At 52.1% G+C, this 10,248-nt stretch overlaps 1 pseudogene across 1 annotated transcript; it reads right to left on the bottom strand.

Moving 5' to 3' along the window:
- Window positions 1-1,433: 1,433 nt before the first annotated feature.
- On the bottom strand, window positions 1,434-9,800 carry LOC309837968 (fibroblast growth factor 11-like; annotated as a pseudogene). Its single transcript, XR_014298554.1, has 6 exons — window positions 8,032-9,800; window positions 6,269-6,379; window positions 5,961-6,064; window positions 5,140-5,338; window positions 3,207-3,350; window positions 1,434-1,554 (listed from the first exon to the last, which is right to left on the bottom strand). The product of XR_014298554.1 is annotated as a fibroblast growth factor 11-like (transcript).
- Between the last annotated feature and the right edge of the window lie 448 nt (window positions 9,801-10,248).

Here is a 10,248-nt window from a genome sequence, read left to right as displayed (position 1 = left end):
CGGTCTGTTACTGCTTGGAAACTGCGGTTTAGCCTTAGAGAGTCGCAGTGCTGGCCGGGACTCTGGGGTTATCTAGAGGCATGGTTTTCACCTGGGGGGCTCCAGGGTGTGTGGACGTGCCACAGGAGCCCCTCGACAGATTCCAGAGAGGAGTAGGCAGGCCCACCTATCCTCTGCCTCTGCCCCTGCCCCCGCCCCCATCTGTTTCATAGCTTGGGGTTCCCCATAAAAGTTGTTTGGATAAAAGTGTGTGTGTGTGTTGACAGGGTTGGGGGTGGGTGGTTCTATTGTTTTTTTTAGAAGTTTGAAATCTACAGATTTGTGTCAGTGATTTCCAGCTCCCTCTACCCCATGAGGACCTTTGACTATCTTTTCATCATAAACCCCATGGTTTGAAGAGTGTGGTCTACCTCCAAACTACATGTATTTAGCAATGACGTGTAAGATTTTTAGCTCTGGTTAAGGTATTTTGGGAAGACCTTTGGCAACACTTACAATTAGGAATCGTCATTGTCTATTTCAGAGTCTGAGAAGAGACTGGGGCCCTAGGCCTGGGACTTGGGTCCCCTCTACTCCTTTTCCTACAGGGGACCACGTCTTCTGAGCACCTTCTATGAGCATCATCTTATTTAACTTTCACAAGCATCCTTTGCTCCGATCTTCATTTTAGACTCAGAGAACAGAGCACGGAGGCATGGGCGGGGGTTGTTGGTGGTGGTATGTATCACTGCCCAGTATCACTCATTTGATAAATGGTTTTCAAAGTCCCAGCCCACTGAAGCTTTATTTATTTTCTGCATGAAAACTAGAGGTTTGTAGGATCTGTCCACTTTTTTCCAAATCGTCCCAACTCTTCTAAACATTTCACTGTTGTTTGGAATTCATTAATTGGTTCCCTATGTTAGCAGAGCTATGCAGGAAGGTACAGATGAGAGAACTGTGTTAAGCCACAAGTGGCCTGTGTTTGATTTCATTACTTGCATCTTCTCCACGATTCCACGCTACAGTTTATTCACACATACACATGAGCATACTCCAAGGAATACATGCTCAGAAACAAGGTCCGCAGCAGAACCCCAGACATATACACTCCACAACACGTCTGTTCTTTGAGGCATAAACATGGAAGCGGATGCACACACAGAGACGGTCAGATACTCGGACTCTTATATGTATCCAGATACAAAGAACCATAGCTACACAGCATGCACACACATACACGTACACCCTAACTGAAATGAGTTCTCTCTGAAGCCCGTTTGACCAGATGTCTTTGGAAGAAGGCATATAGGATTTACAGAAATGAAAATTGCAACGATAACAGGGTAAACTTACATGCTCACTAAACTGGCAAAAAAAAAAAAAAAAAAAAGTTGGAGAGGAGTTGAATAATGACACCCAATGCTGAGGACTACTTTTTATAAAACAAGTGTTTTATACATTGCCACTAACAAAGAAATGGTCGCTTTTTTTCGGAAACATCTTTCTTATCGCTCCAGTAGTCAGATGTGTTTATACTCTCTTTTGCTGTAATTCCACTTCTAGGAAGTTAATCTAAAGAAAAACATCAACAAGAAGAAAATTTGACTTATAGAAAAGTAGCCACAACACAGTTACTTAGGAAATAGTGGTAGCCAGACAAATATCTACAATTAAATCCCGTTATCTCAGTTTGAGGCAGTCTTTTCCAGCCACATCACAATGACAATTATGAAGACTAGGGAACATCACAGAAAATATTTATGATAAAGTCAGTGAAAAAGAAGAGCACAAAACTGGGAGTTCACTGTGGATGGGACGAGATGAAGATTTGTCTACAAAGAGCTAAACAATGGAAAGTGAGAAACGAACAGCTCTTTGAGAGAGATGACTATTATTGATTTGGTTTTTTGTTTGTTTACTTTAATGTTGTTATAATAAAGATTTCTGTTCCCAAAGCTATCTGTAATATAAAAAACCCAATGTAAGCCAGCCTGACAACTGCAGTAAAGATTTAACCCACTCGCGGATAATGGACCCTTAGCAACTCCTATGTTCGAGGGGCTGTATACACAGACATGTGCATCTCTAAGAATGCCATGTGTACATTGGACTTGGTCAGCCTCCCAGCCTCAACCTACAAGAGTCTTAAATGACAAGCTAAGAATTGTCCATGGTGCTTCACAGGCCTAAGGCTCACCTCTGTTATTCTTCCAAGCCCTAAACTTGAATATTTTCAGGTGATCTATTTAATACAAATATCTGAACTTGCAGCTCTTGATCCTTGGAGATAAGACTCCAGTTGGTGAAAAAAGTTATTCGGTAGGGCCAGAGACCAAGTAAGGTCTAGGCTTTCCATGAACTAGCTCTGTGACCTTTGACCAAACTTGTTAGCATTCACTGAAAATTGACCGCTTTGGGTGCTGTGGTGGATGCCCTACACCAGAGGTCCTCAACCTTCAGGAGCGCCAGAATCACCTGGAGGGGGTTTCTTGCTGATACAGAGGTTACTGGGCCTCACACCCTGTGATAAGACTCAGTAGGACTGGAGTGGGGCCCAGGAATTTGCATTCTAACAAGCTGCCAAGTGGTGTTGAAGCTGCTGACCCAGTGTGGAGGGCCACTTGCTCTACATAGATTTTGCTCAAAATAACCTTGCAAATGAAGGGTCTTAAATAGCACTCCCATGAACTAAGAGGATAGAGAACTTGAGTGACTTAATCTTCTTAGTAATAAGATTACCTGCTCTTTCAAGAACTGAAATATGGAATTGATGAGACAATCCAGATACTAGTCATTTGCTCTGATGTGAATACCAACACACACGCACGCACACACACACACACACACACACATCTTCCCCTCTATTATGGAGACCCACTGCCAGCCTGCCGCCTTTTTCAATATGAACTATCTCCAGGGGTCAGTTTCCTGTTTGTTTTTTGTTTTGTTTTTCAGTCAGTGAGAATGAACTGACTTAGATGGTCAACTTAGAAACCTGCATGGTTTCTGCTGTCACCAGGGATCCTCAGCAAAGTGACAGCATGCACTGCTAGTGACTCCGCAGATGACCCAGACTTTGTGGTCTCAGGCTTATCAGTGTATCCACTGGGCTGCCTGGGTGAGCTGGGTGCTGGGAGCATGCAGAGGAGCTACTGCTTTGCAGCTGTGTGCCAGCAGTCCATCTCTGTGCATCTCAGCTGTAGTATGAGGAAAATAACACTGACCTTCATCAGGTAGTGGTGAGGGTTCAATGAGCTGCACGTGTAAAGAGCACAGACTGGTACCCAACAGAGATTTTCCTGTAACTTGATGAAATGGCTCCAAACTTGGCATAAAAGAGTAAGAGGGTGAAAACAGCCAGAACACTCCTGGATGAAACACAAAAAAACAAACAAAAAAAGAGAGGGGAGCCTTTCTTAACCAGATACCATGGCTCATTATGGTCAATGCAGTGATAAAGTAGGTGACCAATAAAAAGAAAGTCCATAAACAGAACCACGTATGTAGGATGCTATGGTACGTGATATGGCTTGTATGTCACATCAATTCAAAAATTAGGCCTGGAAAAACGGCAGTCCATATGGAAGAGAAGATTAAATTGGATCCTTACGTTACACCATATGCAAAAATCAACTGCAGATGGTTAAATGTTAAAAATACGCCCCTGGGGCTTCCCTGGTGGCACAGTGGTTGAGAATCTGCCTGCTAATGCAGGGGACACGGGTTCGAGCCCTGGTCTGGGAGGATCCCACGTGCCGCGGAGCAACTAGGCCCGTGAGCCACAACCACTGAGCCTGCGCGTCTGGAGCCTGTGCTCCGCAACAAGAGAGACCGCGACAGTGAGAGGCCCACGCACCGCGGTGAAGAGTGGCCCCTGCTTGCCACAACTAGAGAAAGCGCTCGCACAGAAACGAAGACCCAACACAGCCCAAATTACTTAATTAATTAATAAACTACCCCCAACATCTTCTTTAAAAAAAGATACGCCCCTATAAATTTTAATAGAAAACCTTAATAGAAATATCTTTTGAACTTTGGAGAAGGGAAAGATTTCTTAAGATACGAAAATGTTGACTCTAAAAGAAAAGAATGATACATTTTCTGTATTACAATTAAGAGTTTTCTTTCTTAAAAAGACAACTTGAAAATAAGCTACAGGTACTTCCCTGGTGGTTCAGTGGTTAAGACTCCACGCTCCCAGTGCAGGGGGCCTGGGTTCGATCCCTGGTCAGGGAACTAGATCCTGCATGCTGCAACTAAGACCGGCGCAGCCAAATAAAGAAAGAAAGAAAGAAAAAAGAAAATAAGCTACAAATCGTAGAGTATATGGCAATCCACATCCTAACAAAGGATTATATAAGAATATATCAAGAGCTCCTTGACATCTGTGAGAGACTCTATTCTTGTTTAAAATGATTCAGAATATATTGTCCTACATCATTGGCTTTGTGCTTGGCCATGTAACCTCCTTGAGCCAACAGAATGTGAGCAGATAGGACGTGTGTCATAGCTTAGCAGAAGCTTTAAAAGCATTGCAAGTTTCTTTTTCCTGGATCCTCTGCCAGGAGAATGACATATCCTAAACAAGAGCTGTTCCTTTAGCCTGAGCCCAGGAGTGGGAAGACGTGGGGCAAGGAGCTGACCCACAGGTTGGAGCAGAGATGCAACTGACCTGCAGACTTGAGAGCAAAAAGGAATGTTTCTTGTTAGAAGCCACCGATTTGGGGGATGAGGTGGGGGGGTTGTTATGGTAGTGAAAGCTAACCAATATGGAAACTAGTACCTAGCAGTGGGGTGCTGTGCTACCCAAAGAATAAAATGTGTGGTTTTGGCTTTGGGGCTGAGTGGCAGGCAGGGAAGTAACTACTATAGAGGGCTGGAAAACCAGCAAGCTATGTAATGTAATAGTTAACCATTTGGAAAAACTGTCACATGTGATCATTCGGAAGGGCTCCCTTCCCCTACACTGCTCCTCTGGGAACCCACAGAAGGAGAGCTTCCCAAACCTCCAAAGGCCAAAGCCTTCCTGGCTTGATCTGTCATAGCATGTGTCCTCTTAAAACACTTACAGCCCCTTAGCTGTGTGTCACTAAATGTCCATGTCAAGGTCAATACCGTCCCATGTGGTCCACCTCTTCCCTGGGGGTCCATACTCACCCTCCAGGAGCTTGGGCACAAAGTGGGCGGCTGCCTTGGTCTTCTTGACTCGATTTCCCTTCATGACTCGGCCCTCCTTGTCCAGGCCCAGGTACCAGGCCCGGCCAGAACGACGCTGGTGATAGAGAGCAGAGGCGTACAGGACATAGTAATTCTCAAAGACGCACTCCTTAAAGCGACACTCAGCTGTGAAATGTGGCTGAGGAGACAAAGACCCAGAAAGGCACACACAGACAGAAACACAAAAAGACACATCACTGAACAGAAGGGAGCCCTGGGAAGAACAAGGCAGGATATAATCCATATGTTTGAGACTGGCAGAGCCAACTTCTGAGTCCACGCAGGAACTGGGAGAAAGGGAGGATGAGGAAGAGTCTGGTGGCCCCCCGAGGGCCGGGAACTAGACTTCTGGGGGCCTGGGATAAGAAGATAACTTCTCTCTGCTCTACTCCCAACCTCTCACCATCCAGGGCACCTGGAGGGAATTTCTGCTTGGAGGAGTTCCTGAATCCTTCCGCAGCATCCTGAATGACTCTGGGGAAGTGAGTAATAATGAGGTCTAGAGGAGGTTGGAGAAGACACAGGGGTCCTAAAAGATTGAAAGAGTTGGACATTCAAAGAGCCTGGGGGTATTTAGGAGGCTATTGGAGGAGAAGGGATTGGAGGGAGGCTACAGGAGGTGCTTGGGAGCGGGCAGTGAGGACAGGGTGTCGGCAAGAGCTGGAGGGAGAGGAATCCCTGAGTTGCAAAATATCTGTAGCTGGGAAGGCTGTAGCTAGGGGAGTCCCCTGACTCCAGGCCACTCTGCCCCCTTGTCTCACCGAGCTGTAGAGCAGCCCCTCAGCGTTCATGGCCACGTAGTGACCCAGCTTGGCACTCTGGATGGTGACTACACAGAGCCCCACAGGGATCAGGTTGAAGTGGGCTGGGGGTGGAGAGAAGGGGTATCGGTACCCCAAGCCTCCAATTCCCATCTGAGCCCCCCCTCAATTATGGTCCTAGTTCTACTTCTTCCTTTGCGGGGTCAAAGAGCCAGACTGAAAACAACAGAACCTGAAGCCACAATAGGACTGTCATCTCCTGTGCCTGTGCTCCCCCTTCCCACCCAGCAGCTGGCTTCCCCTCTCACTGAAAGAGCTGGTGTCCTCTGGGGTGCCCTGGATGCTCCCATCAGGATTCGCCTGGAGGTAGAAACGCTGGCGGCAGAACAGTTTGGTGACGATGCCTTTGAGCTGAGGCTCTGGAGAGAGAGACATTCATCTTGGAACATGACATCTCTGTTCCCAGAAACATTGCTACACTTGGCGGGATCAGAGGAGAGAAAGAAAGGAGGATGGAGGGAAGGAAGAGGGTCCCAGGGCCCCAGCTCCCTGACCCTCTAAGCAAGCTCTCTCCCACCTCTCTTTGACTCCAGAGGAAGCTGGGGTGTGGGTCCCTTCTGCCTCCTCTAACCAGCTTTCAGTTGAATTGATTGAAATTTATTTAAAGGCTTAATTCCTATTCTACAGCTCAACCAGAATGGGGGGAGGGGAGAAGAAGGAAGAGGAAGGGGAGAGATATATGGAAACGCAGAGGACAGAGGGAGACAGGCAGAGCTGCTGAAAGGGCAGTGTGTTTGCGAATGTGGGGGGCATTAAGGTGACCCCAGGGTAGGGGCGCCCCCTCAGGGGTGGGGGTGGGACTGGACCTGACGCTGACTCAGCACCTGCTGCTGCAGCTGCCGCTCGCTTCGCGCGGGCCTCGCCTTGGCCCAGCGCCGGACTGTCTGACACTGACCCATCTGTCTGTCTGTCTGTCTGCTGGCTCGCAGGGGTCCCAGCCGTCCCTGAGGCTCAGCCTCTCCCCTTCAGCCAGGTAACCCGCCTGGGATGGGGGATATTCGGTACCAAACCAAGGAAATGGGGGAGGGGGCCAGGGAGCTGGTGAGGCAGGCTGACTCACGTGGGGGCTGGGTCCCACTCAAAGGGTGGGCTGCTGACCTACCACTGCGGAGGGCCGGCGGCGGGGGGAGGAGGACGGCAGCGGGGTGGTGGGGGGTCTCCCCCTAAGGGAGCTGCGAGCGGACGGGAGCGAGGCCAGAGGGACTTCCCGCCTGTCGCACCGGGACGGGGACCACAGGCTAACCTTCACAACTCTCTTTGCCTGGCGCTTGCGGCCGAGTTCCCGGTACCCCCTCGTAGGTGGTACGACCGCCAGTCTCCGTGCGGGTATCCAGCCGTGTAGTGTGTCTGAGTTCCTCGCGGCAGAGGGTCTCCTGAGCCCGTGGGGCCCGATTTCTGAGCCGCGTAGGCGGTCATTGGGGAGTGCCCAGCTTCCTTCTTGAAGTGCACGTCACGGGAGAAGGGCGCACAGAGGGGCGGACTCGCGAGGTAGCTGCAAGGACACCCGGGGGAGAGCTGGGGAGATTGGTACCGAGCCAGGCAAGCTCGGCGAGGAGGAACGGAGCCAAGGCTCGGAGGAGCGGGGGAACCGGGGCGGGAGCGGGGCTTCCGAAGCCGCAGAAACCCTCGGGGTGACCCAGGCTTCCGGAACCCCCACGCCCCTCCACTCGGCATTGAAAGAATCTCTCATTGAGAGAGAGGGCACGTAGTCAGAGGATGGTGGGGGTGGGGACTCCTGTGTTGGGGGGGGCGAGCGGGAGCTTCCAGGCTTCGGGGCACCAGGCTTAGCCCCTCAAGCCTTCCCCCTGCCCTCGAAAGCGAGGAGACTCGGGGTTATGGGCGCGAGACAAGGGAAACTGAGGCATCGTCTGGCCGAGGGTTTGTGGTCCAGGCCCACCTCCTTTCACTTTCGGGCAGTCCCTGTCAGTCGGGCCCCGCTCTTCCGAGTCCCTGGCCTCACCTTCCCAGGCAGAGAGACCGCCGGCCCGGAGACCCCGCCCCAGCCACTCACCCGGGCAGCAGTCCGGTCGCGCGCGCCGACCCCCCCCCCCCCGCCCCCGCACAGTCGCACCTTGGACAGCAGGATGAGGAGCTGCTTCTGGCAAAGGGACTTGGTGCCGCGGGGACACACGCGCAGCTGCGCCGACACGGGCCGGCTGCCCCCGGGCCCGTGGACCTCCCGCTTCTGCCGGATCAGGCTGCTGGCCAGTGCCGCCATGGCACCACGGGAGGAGACACCCCAAAACCGGCAGGCTCCCGGAGCGGGCTGGGCCTCCCTGGAGAAGCCCGCTAGCTCACCAGGACATGCTGTTGACTCTCCAGTCCGACTCGCCGCCTCACCCACGGGACCTGAGGATAAGCCCTAGACGACCCCCACCCCAGGCACCAGCTCCCACCCTTGGGCCTCGTGCTAGCTTCGCCAGACCCAGCAGCCTATGTACCTGTCAGTTGACCCCACCCTCGACCTTTGCCCCCCACAGAAAACTCCCCCTTCTCTGATCTCCAGTGTCCCTGTCCCCCACTAACACTATCCCAAAGCCAAGACCCTCAAATTTTCCACGATGTGGTTCCAATATCCCCAGGCACCTTTCCACCCTATTTCCGGGCCCTGCACTCCTGCCAAAGCCACCCTTGTAATTTTAAGGGTGTGGGTCCTTAGCTTTGGGGATATTAGCTCACCCCACCCCTGCTGGGGTGCTGCCAGTGTCTAGGAAGAACCCAACCTTGGGGTCTTTTCTTTTGCCACCCTCTAATTGAAGAATCCCCCACTTTTTTTCACTGAAATCCCCAAAAAAGTATGCCTTGAAATATCCAGACTGTCGCCAATCAGCAAGAAGAGGTTCCCAGACCCTGTCTCTGGACGATACCGCTTTTTACCAAGTCACCCCCATTTCTAGTGGCACAGCATTCCAGCTGCTGAGCCCCTTTCCTCACCTTGTTACCATCCACTCCTTTTGAAGTCACCTCCAAATCCGCCCTTCCTAGTGGTTACACCAGGTGGTTGTCTGGAGGGCCCTGTGTCACCTCGGAATAAGGAGCATAGGTTTTTGGCTTTTTCTTTTTTTCTGGCAGCCCCTAATTTCCTCGGGGACAGCTGGTGCTGTTTAGATTCCACGCCCTCCAATCCAACCAGCCCCCCGAGAGAGGAGTGCACCCACGTTGTCACGGGTCCCCAAATGTGAACAGACGCGCTATAAGTCAGAGCGCATCAGAGCTTTCTGCGACAGGGCTTCCTTGTCCTCCCCGGGACTGCCTATAGCGCCCCCTCTTCCTTCCCCGACGCCCCTCAACCTGTCCTCTCTTGTCGATCCGGGGACGGCTGGCGCTGGCTCCGGTTCCAGGCTCCTCCCTCCCTGTACCCCACAAGCGGAGTTTCCCCCCACGCCCAGCTAGACGTCCCGGACCCCAGGAAGGAGTGAGAGTGTCTCCGCAGAGAGCCCTGGTCTGGCGAAGTGAGCACTGGGCCTGGCGGCTGGACCAAACCGAGCGGCGGCAGCGGCGGCAGCGGTAGCGGCTGTGGGAAGCTGAGGCGGCGGCGCGACAGCGGCTTCCCCTGCCCCGAGAGCCGGTCCGGGGGCGGGGCAGGAGGCGGAGACGCCGGGAAAGAGGGGGAGGTGAAGCTGGGCGGGCGGAACCCCGGGGTTCCTTGGAGGCAGGGAGTGGCGACGGTCTTAGAGACAGGCGGAGCCGAGGCAAGGCCGCATGTCTCGCATGTCTCCGGGTTCAGAGGAGGAGGGACAAGGAGGTGACTTCACTGAATGGAACTCTGGATGGGGGGAGAGGTTGGGCTTAGATAGATGGAATGGCGGATGCCCCGAGAATGGAGAAAGGGACCCTATTGCCCGGGATGGAGGACAGAACTGGATGAGGAAGGTGGGGGGAATAACTGAAGAGATAGCGGTGGTGGTGAGGTCTAGCCTGGGGTGAAATCCGGCCTCCTTAATGTCTCTGCTTTTGTGTGAGACAAATTGGTCAGTCCCTGGTGTCCATACCTTTCTCCTTTACACGTTTTTTCAGCAAATATATTACCCCCATCCCTATTGACCCCTAAGCGAAAAGACCATAACAACTGGCGGGAGGTGGATGCCAGGGGCTGCACCGGAGTGGGCGGGGTGCTGGCCACAGATTTGGAAAGTGGAGAGGCCAGAATGGAACGACCTGTGCCAGGGATGGGGCGGGAGGAGGGTGGGAGGAAGCGGAGGAACCGGCGAGGAGGCCTTCTAGAACG

Source organism: Grampus griseus (assembly GCF_964374135.1).
Source record: "Grampus griseus genome assembly, chromosome: 20".
Taxonomy (NCBI): Eukaryota; Metazoa; Chordata; class Mammalia; order Artiodactyla; family Delphinidae; genus Grampus; species Grampus griseus.
This window is presented reverse-complemented; position numbering and strand designations above follow the sequence as displayed.